This window comes from Pristiophorus japonicus, chromosome 28 (assembly GCF_044704955.1).
Source record: "Pristiophorus japonicus isolate sPriJap1 chromosome 28, sPriJap1.hap1, whole genome shotgun sequence".
Classification (NCBI taxonomy): Eukaryota; Metazoa; Chordata; class Chondrichthyes; family Pristiophoridae; genus Pristiophorus; species Pristiophorus japonicus.
The window spans coordinates 18956483-18974947 of NC_092004.1; the positions used below are offsets into that span (position 1 = coordinate 18956483).

At 43.6% G+C, this 18465-nt stretch overlaps 1 pseudogene; it reads left to right on the plus strand.

Annotated features, from left to right (window-relative positions):
- The first annotated feature begins 5807 nt into the window (after positions 1 to 5807).
- LOC139239588 (zinc finger protein 16-like) lies at positions 5808 to 6911 on the plus strand (annotated as a pseudogene).
- The last annotated feature ends 11554 nt before the right edge of the window (positions 6912 to 18465 follow it).

Sequence of the window (18465 nt, forward strand, 5' to 3'; positions counted from 1 at the left end):
CATTAGTGATAGTTATTATATTAAGTTCCTCCCTCCCTCACTATAGCCCCTTGATTATCCACTTCGGTATTACTCTCAGGGACCGAGTGTTTTACTCTAATTAAACTGATCTTGGACTGTTTCTGTCAGATATTAACTCCGGCACAGTCCCAGCAAACACTCCCACTCTCTCGTCCCTCTGATGTTGCTGCAGGATTGCTTTGTGAAGACGGGCTCATGGAGAGAAACATCCTGCACGGAATGATCCCAAATTGATCATCTCCAAGGGAAAAGGCTTGCAGCTTTAATCATTCTCTGTCCTTTCCCCCCAGGCCCAGTTCTTTTGCTCAGATTCTGATAAAAGTAAATTGGGAAAAGTGCGCTTTGATTTTTACAGGTTGAATTAATACAGAGAGCTGCGCATGCACGGTTCAGCCCCGCCCCCTGTGTCAATTCCCAGTGAGCAGAAGAGCTCATGCACCCTCCCCTCCCCCAGCACTGCCTGTGATCGCCATTCACTCAGTGAGTGGAAGAAGATGGTTTAAAACAGCTGGGAATGGTGACACCGCGGCCCCAGGGTAAGGCAGCGAGCAGCAGCCTCCTTACAGCAGCGCAGTGCTTTGGGAGCATTTCCACAGTTGGGCTCAGAGATCGGCATTGAGTCCGGGAGAAGTTCAGGGGGAGTCGGGGGCTGTGTGTAAGAGGCAGAGTAGAGCAAGAACCAGTCTCAGTGCGTGGTGTGATTGGGGGAAGGGAGAGGCCATTCTCAGGCTGTGTGTGGACAGTGTGTGTGCAGGGCAAGGGAGACACAATGGGCAGAATCTGCTATTTACAATCTGCTGCTTTCTCTCTCCAAACCAGTAGTGAACGTTCTTGGTTTAGTTCCCTCGGGGGCTGTGTGTAAGAGGCAGAGTGGAGCAGGAACTAGTTCCCAGACATGGAGTGAGTGGGGGAAGGGAGAGGCCATTCTCGGGCTGTGTGTGGACAGTGTAAGGTGACAGAGAAAGTAAATAACCTCGCTCTTTCAAATCATTGCTGCTTTCTTTCCCCAAATCAGCAGTGAATGTTCCTGATTCAGTTCCAATCTCATCGTGTCTGTTGTTCTTGGGCAGTGAGCAGTGGAAACACAGCCTGACAGTGAGGAAGTGGGGAATTTCACAAAGTGCATCCATTGCAGGCACTAGGAGAGGAGTGTGGGAGAAGATATTTTAAAGACGGGTTACATTGTTTCCATGCATTGAGTTCTCCAGAACCATGTTGCTTGTGATCGAGAGATAGATTGTCACTCCCTCAGATACATCATATTGTCCCCCGCATCCATATCTTAGAACTAATAATGTTCTCGTATTATCATTCTCAGATCAAAATTCTTCAACCAGTCAGAACAAATGTGATCTTTCCTCCACCCGGAACACAAGGAACAGTGCAGGCAGCTCCTTCTCACACACAGTAAGTAGATTATCACTCACAGAGCACAGAGACAGAGAACTGGCCTCAATCCTATTGTCACAGACAGCAGAAACTGTCAGTCCCACAGTGATCCGAAGTGATAGATTTACATTGTGAATCTTACAGCCAGATGGAGCAGTAGAATCACATGTTGTTTCACCATTGAAACAGATCACACTGGCAGGTACATTAAACACATTCACTTGCCAGAAACTGGCAGGGACAGTGTAAAACATAAAACCACGTAGATTAAATTAAAGGCTACTAACATACCAGAAACTTAAACACACAGCTTAAACCCCCACACACATACCAAAACCTGTCCAGTACAGAATAATACACACACTCGCATCTCAGAGACTGAGAGATACAGTATAAAACCCACACTCACACATCAGAGGCTGACATATTAAAATCCATATTCCCATAACATAAATTAACAGATACAATGAAATGGCAATACTCACTTACCAGTAATTGAAAGGTACAGGGTAAAGACCACTCTTCCATACCAGATATTGACAGGTACAAACGAAAGCCCACTCTCAATTAAGCAGAAATTGGCAGGTCTCGAGTAAGGCCCACAATCACATATCAGAACTTGACGGGTAACAAAACAAAACCCAAGCTCCCACAACAGAAATGGAGAGATACAGAGAAAGGCCCACACTCACATACCAGAGACAGATAGATACAGAGTAAAACTCAGACTAATTTACCAGAGACCGACAGATTCAGCAAAAACTCACCTCCATAACACAAATTGACAGTTAGAAAGAGAAACAAATACTCTATCAGGAATTGATGGTACACAGTAAAACAATACTAACATACTGGAGAATGATGGGTATGGAGTAGAGCTCACATTCACATAACAGAGATGGACGGATACAGCACAAAACACACACACACACCCCAGGAATGGAAAGGTACAGAATGAAACCCACAGGCAATCACCAGAAATTGACAGGTACAGGATAAAGCCCACTCTCTCAGATGAAAAACTGACATACAGAGTAAAACCATCATTCACATCCTAGAGAAGGAGAGATACAGTCAAACCCACACTCCCATACCAGACACCCACAATATTAATTCTATATTTACCTGTCAGTGGAGCAGAGAGTGAAAGTGGCAGTGTCCATCCAACACTCACCTGTCAATCAGAATCTGTCACATAGTATCAGAGAATGTCAGAGTCAGTATCTAACCAACACTCACCTGTCACATAGTGTCAGAAAATGTCAGAGACAGTATCTATCCAACACTCACCTGTCACATAGTGTCAGAGAATGTCAGAGACAGTATCTATCCAACACTCACCTGTCACATAGTGTCAGAGAATGTCAGAGACAGTATCTATCCAACACTCACCTGTCACATAGTGTCAGAGAATGTCAGAGACAGTATCTATCCAACACTCACCTGTCACATAGTGTCAGAGAATGTCAGAGACAGTATCTATCCAACACTCACCTATCACATAGTGTCAGAGAATGAGAGTTGCAGTATCTATCCAACACTCACCTGTCACACAGTGTCAGAGAATGTCAGAGTCAGTATCTAACCAACACTCACCTGTCACATAGTGTCAGAGAATGAGAGAGGCAGTATCCAACATTCACCTGTCACATAGTGTCAGAGAATGAGAGAGGCAGTATCTATCCAACACTCATCTGTCACATAGTGTCAGAGAATGAGAGAGGCAGTATCTATCCAACACTCACCTGTCACATTGTGTCAGAGAATGAGAGAGGCAGTATCCAACATTCACCTGTCACATAGTGTCAGAGAATGAGAGAGGCAGTATCAATCCAACACTCATCTGTCACATAGTGTCAGAGAATGAGAGAGGCAGTATCTATCCAACACTCACCTGTCACATAGTGTCAGAGAATGAGAGAGGCAGTATCAATCCAACATTCACCTGTCACATTGTGTCAGAGAATGTCAGAGACAGTATCTATCCAACACTCACCTGTCACATAGTGTCAGAGAATGTCAGAGACAGTATCTATCCAACACTCACCTATCACATAGTATCAGAGAATGAGAGAGGCAGTATCTATCCAACACTCACCTGTCACACAGTGTCAGAGAATGTCAGAGTCAGTATCTAACCAACACTCACCTGTCACATAGTGTCAGAGAATGAGAGAGGCAGTATCCAACATTCACCTGTCACATAGTGTCAGAGAATGAGAGAGGCAGTATCTATCCAACACTCATCTGTCACATAGTGTCAGAGAATGAGAGAGGCAGTATCTATCCAACACTCACCTGTCACATTGTGTCAGAGAATGAGAGAGGCAGTATCTATCCAACATTCACCTGTCACATAGTGTCAGAGAATGAGAGAGGCAGTATCTATCCAACACTCACCTGTCACATAGTGTCAGACAATGAGAGAGCCAGTATCTATCCTATGTGAACAAATATATCCCATACTGATAGCAATATCAGAGAATGAGAGGTACAGTGTCTATCCCATATTCAGCAGTCAATCCTACAATGACACAAAGTTCCTGAAAGTGACAGTGGCAGTGTCTTGCCTATATTCTCTCTCAATCCCACACTGACATACTTTATCAGAGAATGAGTGGCAGTGTCTGTCCGATACACACCTGTCAATCACACACTGATACACAGTACCAGAGAGTGAGTGACAGTGTCTATCCTATACACACCTTTCAATCACACACTGACACACAGTACAAGAGAGTAAGTGACAGTGTCTGTCCTATAAACACCTGTCAATCACACACTGACACACAGTACCAGAGAGTGAGTGACAGTGTCTGTCCTATACACACCTGTCAATTCTAGACTGACACACTGTACCAGAGAGTGAGTGACAGTGTCTGTCCTATACACACTTGTCAATCACACTGACACACAGTACCAGAGAGTGAGTGACAGTGTCTGTCCTATACACACTTGTCAATCACACTGACACACAGTACCAGAGAGTGAGTGACAGTGTCTGTCCTATACACACTTGTCAATCACACAGACACACAGTACCAGAGAGTGAGTGACAGTGTCTGTCCTATACACACTTGTCAATCACACTGACAAACAGTACCAGAGAGTGAGTGACAGTGTCTGTCCTATACACACCTGTCAATCCCACAGACACACAGTACCAGAGAGTGAGTGATAGTGTCTGTCCTATACACTCCTGTCACTCACACACTGACACACAGTACCAGAGAGTGAGTGACAGTGTCTGTCCTATACACACCTGTCAATCCCACACGGACAAACAGTACCACAAAGTGACCGATAAAGTGTCTAATCTATCCTAATGAAGAAATTTAAAACTATCCATTTGGACCAATGACTGACAGAAACAATACCAGCCAGAATCAGCACCTTCAGGGTCGGAGAGTGTTTGGAGCCAGTGAGTGTAGAACTGAACCCAGCCAGAGTCAGCACATTCAGGGTCGGAGAGTGTTGGGAGCCAGTGAGTGTAGAACTGAACCCAGCCAGAGTCAGCACCTTCAGGGTCGGAGAGTGTTGGTAGCCAGTGAGTGTAGAACTGAACCCAGCCAGAGTCAGCACCTTCAGGGTAGGAGAGGGTGGGGAGCCAGTGAGTGTAGAACTGAACCCAGCCAGAGTCAGTACCTTCAGGGTCGGAGAGTGTTGGGAGCCAGTGGGTGTAGAACTGAACCCAGCCAGAGTCAGCACCTTCAGGGGAGGAGAGGGAGGGGAACCAGTGAGTGTAGAACTGAACCCAGCCAGAGTCAGCACCTTCAGGGGAGGATAGGGAGGGGAACCAGTGAGTGTACAACTGAACCCAGCCAGAGTCAGCACCTTCAGGGTCAGAGAGTGTGGGGAACCAGTGAGTGTAGAACTGAACCCAGCCAGAGTCAGCAGCTTCAGGGTCAGAGAGTGTTGGGAGCCAGTGAGTGTAGAACTGGACCCAGCCAGAGTCAGCACCTTCAGGGTCAGAGAGTGTTGGGAGCCAATGAGTGTAGAACTGAACCCAGCCAGAGTCAGCACCTTCAGGGTCAGAGAGTGTTGCGAACCAGTGAGTGCAGAACTGAACCCAGCCAGTGATGGTGATGATAATTCGGAACATAGGACACGCTGCCTTCAGACGTGCGATGTGTTTGAATTTCAGGACAGGGATGGGGATGAGAGTATGGGGAGGGGATTTATAGATTTGGAGGAACAAGAGAGGAAAGAATGTTCCATAGAATCTAGATTTGCCTGTTCTGAATTTCTGTCCTGTACTTGCAGTAATGATTTTTGTAAACTCCTTTTCCAGGGTATCAGAAGGGGAGATTTGTCGACGGGAAACACAAAGCAAACATCACGTCAAGATCTAACAGAACCACTCGATTCCTCAGGATCTGAAGATCATCGGCCGTTGAATGTGGAAGGAGAAATGTTTGTCTGTTCTGTCTGGGAACAAATTTCAAACTGGAATTTCAGTGATACTGGAAAAGCACCGAGACACACACACCCGAGTGAGAGTATTCCAGTGCAATGACTGTGGAAAGAGCATTAACCAGTTACACAGACTGAAAAAACATCACAGCATTGACAGCGGAGAGAACCTGTACACGTGTTCTGTGTGTGGACAAGGCTTCAAGTGATCGTCCAACCTGGAGAGACACAAGGACCCACACAGCATGGAGAAACCGTCGGAATGTGGGGACTGTGGGAAGGTATTCAATTACCCGTCTGAGCTGGAAGTTCATCGACACAGTCACACTGCGGAGAGGCCATTCACCTGCTCTGAGTGTGGGAAGGGATTCACTCAGTCATCCCACCTGCTGAGACACCAGCGAGTTCACACTGGGGAGAGGCCATTCACCTGCTCTGAGTGTGGGAAGGGATTCACTACATCATCCAATCTGTTGACACACAAGCGAGTTCACACTGGGGAGAGGCCATTCACCTGCTCCGAGTGTGGGAAGGGATTCACTACATCATCCCACCTGGTGACACACCAGCGAGTTCACACTGGGGAGAGACCATTCACCTGCTCCGAGTGTGGGAAGGGATTCACTATATCATCCGACCTGCTGAAACACCAGCGAGTTCACAGTGGGGATAGGCCGTTCACCTGCTCAGTGTGTGGGAAGGGATTCACTCGATCATCCAACCTGCTGATACACCAGCGAGTTCACACTGGGGAGAGGCCATTTACCTGCTCTGACTGTGGGAAGGGATTCACTACATCATCCCACCTGCTGACACACCAGCGAGTTCACAGTGGGGAGAGGCCATTTACCTGCTCCGACTGTGGGAAGGGATTCACTACATCATCCCACCTGCTGACACACCACCGAGTTCACAGTGGGGAGAGGCCATTTACCTGCTCCGACTGTGGGAGGGGATTCAATACATCATCCCACCTGTTGACACACCAGCGAGTTCACACTGGGGAGAGGCCGTTCACCTGCTCCGAGTGTGGGAAGAGATTCACTACATCATCCGACCTGCTGAAACACCAGCGAATTCACAAGTGACTTCAGGGTTTGGATTCTGCTGTTGTCCTAGACTGAATCATGCCCATTCTGAGAGTTGGGCTTGCTTTCTGCTTATACTGATCACCCGTATAATTGGGCTGGAGTTTAGTATTCGAGATATTTCACCAATTAATCAATGGGAATAGGGTCAGGTAAAAAAATAACGCTTATTGTGTTTGCATCCATACTTCACTCTTTAAAAAAACATAAGAAATAGGAGCAGGAGTCGGCCATCGTCCACTTGAGCATGCTCTGCCATTTAATAAGATCATGGCTGATCTGATCTTGGGCACAGCTCCACTTCCCTGCCCGCTCCCCATAACCCTTCACTCCATTATCGCTCAAATATCTGTCTAACTCCACCTTAAATATATTCAATGACCCAGTCTCCACAGCTCTCTGGGGTAGAGAATTCCAAACATTTATGACCCTCTGAGAAAATAAATTTCTCCACATCTCCGTTCTAAATCGGTGACCCCTTATTCTCAAACTATGCCCCTAGTTCTAGATTTCCCCATGAGAGGAAACACTCTCTCTGCATCTACCTTGTCGAACCCCCTCAGTAACTTATATGTTTCAATAAGATAATTTCTATTTCTTCCAAAATCCAGTGAGTATCGGCCCAACCTGCCCAACCTTTCTTCATAAGTCAATCCCTTCACCTCAGGAATCAAACTAGAGAAGCTTCTCTGAACTATCTGCAATGTAAGTATATCCCACCTTAAATAAGGAGATCAAAACTGTACACAGTACGCTAGGTGTGGTCTCACCAATACCCTGTACAGTTGTAGCAGGACTTCTCTGCTTTTATACTCTATCCCCGTTGCTATAAAGGCCAACATTCCATTTGCCTTCCTTATTACTTGCTGTGCCTGCATACTGACTTTTTGTGTTTCATGCACATGTCCCCCCAGGTCTCTCTGTACTGCAGCACTTTGCAATTTTTCTCCATTTAAATTATAATATGCTTTTCTATTTTTTTCTACCAAAGTGGATAACCTCACATTTTCCCACATTATACTCCATGTGCCAAATTTTTGTCCACTCACTTATTCTGTCTATATTCCTTTGTAGATTGTTTGTCTCCTCCTCACAATTTGCTTTCCCACCCATCTTTGTATCATCAGGAAACATGGCTACATTACACTTGATCCCCTCATCCGAGTCATTAATATAGATTGTAAATAGGTGAGGCCCCAGCACCGATCCCTGCGGCACCTCACGAGTTACTGATTGCCAACCCGAAAATTACCCATTTACAGTGTAAACAGCTGGGGCCCCAGCACAGAACCTTGCGGTACCCCACTAGTCACTGCCTGCCATTCTGAAAAGTACCCATTTACTCCTACTCTTTGCTTCCTGTCTGACAACCAGTTCTCAATCCATGTCAGTACACTACCCCCAATCCCATGTGCTCTAACTTTGCACATCAATCTCTTGCGTGAGACCTTGTCGAACGCCTTCTGAAAGTCAAATATACCACATCAACTGGTTCTCCCTTGTCCACTCTACTGGAAACAACCTCAAAAATTTCCAGAAGATTTGTCAAGCATGATTTCCCTTTCACAAATCCATGTTGACTTGGACATATCATGTCACCTCATTCCAAATGCACTGCTATGACATCCTTAATAATTGATTCCATCATTTTACCCACTACCGATGTCAGGCTGACCAGTCTATAATTCCCTGTTTTCTCTCTCCCTCCTTTCTTAAAAACTGGGGTTACATTGGCTACCCTCCACTCTATAGGAACTGATCCAGAGTCAATGGAATGTTGGAAATGACTGTCAATGCTTCCATTATTTCCAAGGCCACCTCCTTAAGTACTCTGGGATGCAGACCATCATGCCCTGGGGATTTATCGGCCTTCAATCCCATCAATTTCCCCAACACAATTTCCAGGCTAATAAGGATTTCCCTCAGTTCCTCCTCCTTACTAGACCCCCCGACCCCTTTTATAACCGGAAGTTGTTTGTGTCCTCCTTCGTGAATACCGAACCAAATTACTTGTTCAATTGGTACACAGTCTGTACACAGACATATATCACTCACACAGCCCTTACACAGACATATAACACACAAACACAGCCTCTACACAGACATATATCACACACACAGCCTGCACAGACATATATCTCACACACAGCCTGTACACAGATATATATCACACACACATAGTCTGTACACAGACATATATCACACACACAGTCTGTACACAGACATATATCACACACAGTCTGTACACAGACATATATCACACACACACTGTATGTACAGACATATATCACACACACAGCCTGTACAGACATATATCACACACACAGTCTGTACACACATATATCACACACACACAGTCTGTACACAGACATATATCACACACACACAGCCCGTACACAGACATATTCCACACACACATAGTCTGTACAGACATATATCACACACACAGTCTGTACACAGACATATATCACGCACACAGCCTGTACAGACATATATCACACACAGTCTGTACACAGACATATATCACACACACAGCCTGTACAGACATATATCACACACACAGTTTGTACACAGACATATATCACACACAGCCTGTACACAGACATATATCACACACACAGTATGTACACAGACGTATATCACACACACAGCCTGCACACAGACATATATCACACACACAGTCTGTACACAGACATATATCACACACACAGCTTGTACACAGACATATATCACACACGCAGACTGTACACAGTCATATATCACACACGCAGACTGTACCCAGACATATATCACACACACAGCCTGCACACAGACATATATCACACACACAGTCTGTACACAGACATATATCACACACACAGCCTGTACACAGACATATATCACACACACAGCCTGTACACAGACATATATCACACACACAGCCTGTACAGACATATATCACACACACAGTCTGTACAGACATATATCGCACACACAGCGTGTACAGACATATATCACACACAGTCTGTACACAAACATATATCACACACAGCCTGTACATAGACGAATATCACACAAGTTTGTACACAGACATATATCAAACACAGCCCGCACAGAGACATATATCACACACACAGTCTGTACACAGACATATATCACACACAGTCTGTACACAGACATATAACACACACAGTTTGTACACAGACATATATCACACACACAGCCTGTACAGACATATATCACACACACAGTTTGTACACAGACATATATCACACACAGCCTGTACACAGACATATATCTCACACGCAGACTGTACACAGACATATATCACACACGCAGACTGTACCCAGACATATATCACACACACAGCCTGTACACAGACATATATCACACACGCAGACTGTACACAGACATATATCACACACGCAGACTGTACCCAGACATATATCACACACACAGCCTGCACACAGACATATATCACACACACAGTCTGTACACAGACATATATCACACACACAGCCTGTACACAGACATATATCACACACACAGCCTGTACACAGACATATATCACACACACAGCCTGTACACAGAAAAATATCACACACACAGCCTGTACACAGACATATATCACACACACAGTCTGTACATAGACATATATCACATACACAGCCTGTACAGAGACATATATCACACACACAGTCTGTACACAGACATATATCACACACAGTCTGTACACAGACATATATCACACACACAGCCTGTACAGACATATATCACACACACAGTCTGTACAGACATATATCGCACACACAGCGTGTACAGACATATATCACACACAGTCTGTACACAACATATATCACACACAGCCTGTACATAGACGTATATCACACACAGTTTGTACACAGACATATATCAAACACAGCCCGCACAGAGACATATATCACACACACAGTCTGTACACAGACATATATCACACACAGTCTGTACACAGACATATATCATACACACAGTCTGTACACAGACATATATCACACACACACAGCCTGTACACAGGCATATATCACACATGCAGACTGTACACAGACATATATCATACAGTCTGTACACAGACATATCACACACACAGACTGTACCCAGACATATATCACACACACAGCCTGTACACAGAAATATATCACGCACACAGCTTGTACAGACATATATCACACACACAGCCTGTACACAGACATATATCACACACGCAATCTGTACACAGACATATATCACACACAGTCTGTACACAGACATATATCTCACACACACAGTCTGTACACAGACATATATCACACACACAGCCTGTACACAGACATATATCACGCACACAGCTTGTACAGACATATATCACACACACAGTCTGTACACAGACATATATCACACACGCAGACTGTACACAGACATATATCACACACAGTCTGTACACAGACCTATATCACACACACAGTCTGTACACAGACATATATCACACACACAGTCTGTAAAGACATAAATCACAGACAGTCTGTACACAGACATATATCACACACTCAGCCCATACACAGACATATATCACACACATTGTCTGTACACAGACATATATCAAACACACAGCCTGTACACAGACATATATCATACACACAGTCTGTACACAGACATATATCACACACACACAGCCTGTACACAGGCATATATCACACATGCAGACTGTACACAGACATATATCATACAGTCTGTACACAGACATATCACACACACAGACTGTACCCAGACATATATCACACACACAGCCTGTACACAGAAATATATCACGCACACAGCTTGTACAGACATATATCACACACACAGCCTGTACACAGACATATATCACACACGCAATCTGTACACAGACATATATCACACACAGTCTTTACACAGACATATATCACACACACAATCTGTGCACAGACATATATCACACACAGTCTGTACAGACATATATCACACACAGTCTGTACACAGACATATATCACACACACAGCCTGTACAGACATATATCACACACACAGTTTGTACACAGACATATATCACACACAGCCTGTACACAGACATATATCTCACACACAGTCTGTACACAGACGTATATCACACAGTCTGTACACAGACATATATCACACACATAGTCTGTACACAGACATATATCACACACACAGCCTGTACACAGACATATATCACACACGCAGACTGTACACAGACATATATCATACACACAGCCTGCACACAGACATATATCACACACACAGTCTGTACACAGACATATATCACACACACAGCCTGTACACAGACATATATCACACACGCAGACTGTACACAGACATATATCACACACGCAGACTGTACCCAGACATATATCACACACAGCCTGCACACAGACATATATCACACACACAGTCTGTACACAGACATATATCACACACACAGCCTGTACACAGACATATATCACACACACACACAGCCTGTACACAGACATATATCACACACACAGCCTGTACAGACATATATCACACGCACAGTCTGTACACAGACATATATCACACACACAGCCTGTACACAGACATATATCACACACACAGTATGTACATAGACATATATCACATACACAGCCTGTACACAGACATATATCACACACACAGTCTGTACACAGACATATATCACACACAGTCTGTACACAGACATATATCACACACACAGCCTGTACAGACATATATCACACACACAGTCTGTACAGACATATATCGCACACACAGCGTGTACAGACATATATCACACATAGTCTGTACACAATCATATATCACACACAGCCTGTACATAGACGTATATCACACACAGTTTGTACACAGACATATATCAAACACAGCCCGCACAGAGACATATATCACACACACAGTCTGTACACAGACATATATCACACACAGTCTGTAAACAGACATATATCACACACAGCCTGTACACAGGCATATATCACACACGCAGACTGTACACAGACATATATCATACAGTCTGTACACATACATATATCACACACATAGTCTGTACACAGACATATATCACACACACAGCCTGTACACAGACATATATCACACACGCAGACTGTACACAGACATATATCACACACACAGCCTGCACACAGGCATATATCACACACACAGTCTGTACACAGACATATATCACACACACAGCCTGTACACAGACATATATCACACACGCAGACTGTACACAGACATATATCACACACGCAGACTGTCCCCAGACATATATCACACACACAGCCTGCACACAGACATATATCACACACACAGTCTGTACACAGACATATATCACACACACAGCCTGTACACAGACATATATCACACACACAGTCTGTACATAGACATATATCACATACACAGCCTGTACACAGACATATATCACACACACAGTCTGTACACAGACATATATCACACACAGTCTGTACACAGACATATATCACACACACAGCCTGTACAGACATATATCACACACACAGTCTGTACAGAAATATATCGCACACACAGCGTGTACAGACATATATCACACACAGTCTGTACACAAACATATATCACACACAGCCTGTACATAGACGTATATCACACACAGTTTGTACACAGACATATATCAAACACAGCCCGCACAGAGACATATATCACACACACAGTCTGTACACAGACATATATCACACACAGTCTGTACACAGACATATATCATACACACAGTCTGTACACAGACACATATCACACACACACAGCCTGTACACAGGCATATATCACACACGCAGACTGTACACAGACATATATCATACAGTCTGTACACAGACATATATCAGACACAGTTTGTACACAGACATATATCACACACACAGCCTGTACAGACATATATCACACACACAGTCTGTACACAGAAAAATATCACACACACAGCCTGTACACAGACATATATCACACACACAGTCTGTACATAGACATATATCACATACACAGCCTGTACACAGACATATATCACACACACAGTCTGTACACAGACATGTATCACACACAGTCTGTACACAGACATATATCACACACACAGCCTGTACAGACATATATCACACACACAGTCTGTACAGACATATATCGCACACACAGCGTGTACAGACATATATCACACACAGTCTGTACACAAACATATATCACACACAGCCTGTACATAGACGTATATCACACACAGTTTGTACACAGACATATATCAAATACACACAGCCTGTACACAGGCATATATCACACACGCAGACTGTACACAGACATATATCACACAGTCTGTACACAGACATATCACACACACAGACTGTACACAGACATATATCACACACGCAGACTGTACACAGACATATATCACACACAGTCTGTACACAGACGTATATCACACACACAGTCTGTACACAGACATATATCACACACACACAGTCTGTACACAGACATATATCACACAGCCTGTACACAGACATTTCGCACACACACAGCCTGTATACAGACATATATCACACACACAGTCTGTACACAGACATTTCTCACACACACAGCCTGTAATCAGACATATATCACACACAGTCTGTACACAGACATATATCACACACACACTGTCTGTACAGACATATATCACACACACAGCCTGTACAGACATATATCACACACACAGTCTGTACACACATATATCACACACACACAGTCTGTACACAGACATATATCACACACACACAGCCCGTACACAGACATATTCCACACACACATAGTCTGTACAGACATATATCACACACACAGTCTGTACACAGACATATATCACGCACACAGCCTGTACAGACATATATCACACACAGTCTGTACACAGACATATATCACACACACAGCCTGTACAGACATATATCACACATACAGTTTGTACACAGACATATATCACACACAGCCTGTACACAGACATATATCTCACACACAGTATATACACAGACGTATATCACACACACAGCCTGCACACAGACATATATCACACACACAGTCTGTACACAGACATATATCACACACACAGCCTGTACACAGACATATATCACACACGCAGACTGTACACAGTCATATATCACACACGCAGAATGTACCCAGACATATATCACACACACAGCCTGCACACAGACATATATCACACACACAGTCTGTACACAGACATATATCACACACACAGCCTGTACACAGACATATATCACACACACAGCCTGTACACAGACATATATCACACAGACAGCCTGTACAGACATATATCACACACACAGTCTGTACAGACATATATCGCACACACAGCGTGTACAGACATATATCACACACAGTCTGTACACAAACATATATCACACACAGCCTGTACATAGACGAATATCACACAAGTTTGTACACAGACATATATCAAACACAGCCCGCACAGAGACATATATCACACACACAGTCTGTACACAGACATATATCACACACAGTCTGTACACAGACATATATCACACACAGTTTGTACACAGACATATATCACACACACAGCCTGTACAGACATATATCACACACACAGTTTGTACACAGACATATATCACACACAGCCTGTACACAGACATATATCTCACACGCAGACTGTACACAGACATATATCACACACGCAGACTGTACCCAGACATATATCACACACACAGCCTGTACACAGACATATATCACACACGCAGACTGTACACAGACATATATCACACACGCAGACTGTACCCAGACATATATCACACACACAGCCTGCACACAGACATATATCACACACACAGTCTGTACACAGACATATATCACACACACAGCCTGTACACAGACATATATCACACACACAGCCTGTACACAGACATATATCACACACACAGCCTGTACACAGAAAAATATCACACACACAGCCTGTACACAGACATATATCACACACACAGTCTGTACATAGACATATATCACATACACAGCCTGTACACAGACATATATCACACACACAGTCTGTACACAGACATATATCACACACAGTCTGTACACAGACATATATCACACACACAGCCTGTACAGACATATATCACACACACAGTCTGTACAGACATATATCGCACACACAGCGTGTACAGACATATATCACACACAGTCTGTACACAACATATATCACACACAGCCTGTACATAGACGTATATCACACACAGTTTGTACACAGACATATATCAAACACAGCCCGCACAGAGACATATATCACACACACAGTCTGTACACAGACATATATCACACACAGTCTGTACACAGACATATATCATACACACAGTCTGTACACAGACATATATCACACACACACAGCCTGTACACAGGCATATATCACACATGCAGACTGTACACAGACATATATCATACAGTCTGTACACAGACATATCACACACACAGCCTGTACCCAGACATATATCACACACACAGCCTGTACACAGAAATATATCACGCACACAGCTTGTACAGACATATATCACACACACAGCCTGTACACAGACATATATCACACACGCAATCTGTACACAGACATATATCACACACAGTCTGTACACAGACATATATCTCACACACACAGTCTGTACACAGACATATATCACACACACAGCCTGTACACAGACATATATCACGCACACAGCTTGTACAGACATATATCACACACACAGTCTGTACACAGACATATATCACACACGCAGACTGTACACAGACATATATCACACACAGTCTGTACACAGACCTATATCACACACACAGTCTGTACACAGACATATATCACACACACAGTCTGTAAAGACATAAATCACAGACAGTCTGTACACAGACATATATCACACACTCAGCCCATACACAGACATATATCACACACATTGTCTGTACACAGACATATATCAAACACACAGCCTGTACACATACATATATCATACACACAGACTGAACACAGACATATATCACACACACAGTCTTTACACAGACATATATCACACACACAATCTGTGCACAGACATATATCACACACAGTCTGTACAGACATATATCACACACAGTCTGTACACAGACATATATCACACACACAGCCTGTACAGACATATATCACACACACAGTTTGTACACAGACATATATCACACACAGCCTGTACACAGACATATATCTCACACACAGTCTGTACACAGACGTATATCACACAGTCTGTACACAGACATATATCACACACATAGTCTGTACACAGACATATATCACACACACAGCCTGTACACAGACATATATCACACACGCAGACTGTACACAGACATATATCACACACACAGCCTGCACACAGACATATATCACACACACAGTCTGTACACAGACATATATCACACACACAGCCTGTACACAGACATATATCACACACGCAGACTGTACACAGACATATATCACACACGCAGACTGTACCCAGACATATATCACACACAGCCTGCACACAGACATATATCACACACACAGTCTGTACACAGACATATATCACACACACAGCCTGTACCCAGACATATATCACACACACACACAGCCTGTACACAGACATATATCACACACACAGCCTGTACAGACATATATCACACGCACAGTCTGTACACAGACATATATCACACACACAGCCTGTACACAGACATATATCACACACACAGTATGTACATAGACATATATCACATACACAGCCTGTACACAGACATATATCACACACACAGTCTGTACACAGACATATATCACACACAGTCTGTACACAGACATATATCACACACACAGCCTGTACAGACATATATCACACACACAGTCTGTACAGACATATATCGCACACACAGCGTGTACAGACATATATCACACATAGTCTGTACACAAACATATATCACACACAGCCTGTACATAGACGTATATCACACACAGTTTGTACACAGACATATATCAAACACAGCCCGCACAGAGACATATATCACACACACAGTCTGTACACAGACATATATCACACACAGTCTGTAAACAGTCATATATCACACACAGCCTGTACACAGGCATATATCACACACGCAGACTGTACACAGACATATATCATACAGTCTGTACACAGACATATATCACACACAGTCTGTACACAGACATATATCACACACACAGCCTGTACAGACATATATCACACACACAGTTTGTACACAGACATATATCACACACAGCCTGTACACAGACATATATCTCACACACAGTCTGTACACAGACGTATATCACACAGTCTGTACACAGACATATATCACACACATAGTCTGTACACAGACATATATCACACACACAGCCTGTACACAGACATATATCACACACGCAGACTGTACACAGACATATATCACACACACAGCCTGCACACAGGCATATATCACACACACAGTCTGTACACAGACATATATCACACACACAGCCTGTACACAGACAT